The 3,589-nt window shown below is 41.4% G+C and overlaps 1 long non-coding RNA gene across 1 annotated transcript; it reads left to right on the forward strand.

The window, feature by feature from the left end:
* The first annotated feature begins 109 nt into the window (after window positions 1–109).
* On the forward strand, window positions 110–3,589 carry LOC119957160. Its single transcript, XR_005458759.1, has 3 exons — window positions 110–278; window positions 1,715–1,807; window positions 2,226–3,589. It is a non-coding gene; the product is annotated as an uncharacterized LOC119957160 (long non-coding RNA).

The raw sequence follows: 3,589 nt of genomic DNA on the forward strand, positions 1-3,589 counted from the left end.
TGTGCTTTCTCTTTTTTTTTTTCTGGGTACCAATTGCGCCTACATGGTTCACATTTTAAAAAAAAACGCAATACAGGTCTTCCCCTTTAGGCAGAGCAATATGATCTGACTAAATGTATTTTATTTTTTACTAGGGTGAATGGAAACCACGTCAGATTGATAATCCAGATTATAAGGGCAAATGGATTCATCCCGAAATTGATAATCCTGAGTATACGCCAGATTCTAGTCTTTACAGTTACAAGGACGTTGGTGTGATTGGTCTAGATCTGTGGCAGGTTAGTGCTTTGGAAGGGTTTGCAGTAATGTTTTGTGATCATACTCTTTCGTTCTTCAGGTTGTCTGGTTGCTGCATCATCGTTTGCAATGGCCCTTTGTGGTTTGCATAGCTACGACACTATAGTTTCTGTCGCCTTTGTGCTTATTTCTTGCCGCACTCTTGCAGGTTATGACCTGTAGGCATGGAAACTTCATTCTTGGTCCTTCACGCTTCTCGTTTGGTGACTGGATTGAATATAACCAGCTTGAGACGTGATGGTTAATGGAAATATTCTTTTTTTTTTAAATGAAGGGGCAATTAGCGTGGCCAATCCACCTACCCTGCACATCTTTTGGGTTGTGGGGGTTGAGAGAGAAATCCACGCAGACACGGGGGAGAATGTGCAAACTCCACACGGACAGTGACTACTCATTTTAAACTCAGTACTTCAGAATTTCCTAATTGGCCCATTTAAAGACGGGGTGTAAACTATTTTGATCACGTCACAAAACATTTTGACTTGATGCACACATGCTTTGAAAGATTCTCGAGAAAATGAGCACTGGCCTAGCCAGCGAAGCCCCACATCTGTTGAATGAATTTTTAAAAAACTTCTACATTCCTATATGTTCTGAGTATTACTGGGAATCATCAGCATAAATCTGAGATTGATTTATTGCTTATTTTAAAACTACCGACATATTCGTTCAAGCAGTAAATCCTTTTCAAACAACGGTTTTGAAAGAGTGTAGCGATTTGTGGTGGGGGAAACAAAGAAGAAACTTATACTGGTAGAACTCTATCCAATATGAGCGGCATTTCAAATGTATTTTTTCCCCTTGTAATTTGCTTCCTCTTGCCCGTTTGTGGTAATGAGCATTATATAGTGGCTTATGTGCAGAATTTTAATGTCCCACTCCAAAGATACATACATAGAATTTACAATGCAGAAGGAGGCCATTCGACCCATCGAGTCTGCACCGGCTCCTGGAAAGAGCACCCCACCCAAGGTTAACACCTCCACCCTATCCCCATAACCCAGCAACCCCACCCAACACCAAGGGCAATATTGGACACTAAGGGTAATTTATCATGGCCAATCCACCTAACCTACACATCTTTGGACCATGGGAGGAAACCGGAGCACCCGGAGGAAACCCACGCACACACGGGGAGGATGTACAGACTCCACATAGACCGTGACCCAAGCCGGAATCGAACCTGGGACCCTGGAGCTGTGAAGCGATTGTGCTATCCACAATGCTACCGTGCTGCCCACGGTAGCAACGAGAGCACGTTGTCTACCTTGCGCCATACTCCTCCCTTTTCTCATCATTTTTTTTCTCCGCTCTTTCAAACCTGGTTACCTTGATGGAATTAGTGTCTTCCAGATGATGCTCGTGTCATTTGTACAAATGTGACTGGAGGGGATTTGTTTTTTTATTTATTTTTCAGGTTAAATCTGGGACAGTATTTGATAACTTCCTGATCACAGACGATGAAACATTTGCAGAAAAGATTGGGACGGAAACCTGGGGAGCAACTAAGGTAAGGTTGTAACACGTGCCGTGGGTGAATAGTTTGTGAAGGGCCTGGCTGCAGAAGCAGAATGGGAATGCGTTTATTAAAATTGTTTTGAAACATTTTTCCAACTCTTGAGCAATAATTGACGAACTTGCCACCTGATCGAGTCCAAGATGAGCTGCAATGCCTTTTCTTGTCAGCTTGGATCTTGTGAAGACCATGATTTGGATTCAATAGTTTTTGGAGCATGCAAAAAAAATTTTTAAATTAGTATGTTGATCAAAATGGTCTCTCCAGACAGAACCCTTGATGTTAATGGAATGCTTGAAAAGGGGGGGTGGGTTCTTGTTTCAAATGTACCCAACTGTTGACTGTTCAGAACTATTCCACACACGCGTACATACACACACTTATGCTCCAGTTTAATTTTTGTCTTGTTCAGGATCCAGAAAAGAAAATGAAGGAGCAACAGGATGAAGAAGAGCGGAAGAAGAGAGAGGAAGAAGACAAGGGTAAGGAGGAGGATGCTGAAGGAGATGAGGAGGAGGAGGAGGATGAAGAGAAGGAAGAAAAAGAGGAAGAGGAGGAGGAAGAGGAAGAAGAAGAGGACACAGATACTGTTCCAAAGGATGAGTTGTAAAGATTGTAACTAGTGTTGGGAGAATGAATGGCAGCAGGACAGGGCAATGTGCAGAAAAGAACCTTTTACACAGCAGTTGGGACCCCTTATTGGAATGTGCTTTCTTATTTGTTTACAAACACAGATTAGAAAAATGAGTTTGGGTCTTTGGGGTTGGGGGCAGAAAAGGTGGGGGGGGGGGGGGTTCTGATTCTCATCGACAAAATTTCCATTGAGGAGAGGACTAATATTTCTAAATCTTGATTACTAAAATATGTTCAGATCACTAAAGATACTGCCTTCATAATGTGGGGGGGACCTTCAACACAGCAACCTGATGGTGTACAAGAAAACGCCACGTGATCCTGGAAATCACCCGAGCATTGTTCACGATGGGTTGACTTTGTTTTTTTAAAAACATTTTTTTTTTTTTTTTTTTTGCTGAGGCGTCAAGCACTCAGTTTAAAATTTGGTACAAAACAGTAACTATTCACACAGTATTACTTATTGCCAGTAACTTCCAAGCCTGGGTTCCTGTGCTGTTGGGTTAGTTTGTTTTGTGTCGACTTATCTAGGTGAACAGCGAACTTGAGTGTGTCTCCGATTTCTACAGTGGATGTCAGTTCATTTCCAGGGAGCATTGCTATATAAGGTTTTCTTTTTTTAAATCTCGAGAACCACTCTATTTCCCTAGAGCGATTCAAATTTGGTGATGGGATTTAACACGGGGGTGATCTGATTTAAATTGACCAATTTCACTTCCGTCTGGGGGTTTTCCCATTAACAGGCTTCAACTGTTTTAAGTGTAATGGTACAGCTGCCTTTATCCATTCAGAGAACAATTGCGTCAAGCTGGACTGCACTGGTTATATAACATGGATCTTTATTGGCTCTTTCCAAATCCAGGGTCAACTTTGCCTTTGTATTTTGCATTCTTTATATAGGGCTTTCAAGAAGGGTGGGGGAGGAATGGAAATTCTTCATTTCCAACAAAATTCAAAAGGAGACTTAAAATTTCTGTACAGACCCAGTCTAAAAGTTTTGTCATTTTAATCTGTTATTTAAATGTTGTACATTGGTGATTTGATGGATGACCGTGTTTGGGGGGAAAACTTTTTTGAGTTCTCTGTGTGCAATACAGAAATACGTTTGATCACATTTCTACAATAAAACCAATGGAAGTGAAA

The sequence above is a fragment of the Scyliorhinus canicula genome, chromosome 25 (genome assembly GCF_902713615.1).
Source record: "Scyliorhinus canicula chromosome 25, sScyCan1.1, whole genome shotgun sequence".
NCBI classification, from domain to species: Eukaryota; Metazoa; Chordata; class Chondrichthyes; order Carcharhiniformes; family Scyliorhinidae; genus Scyliorhinus; species Scyliorhinus canicula.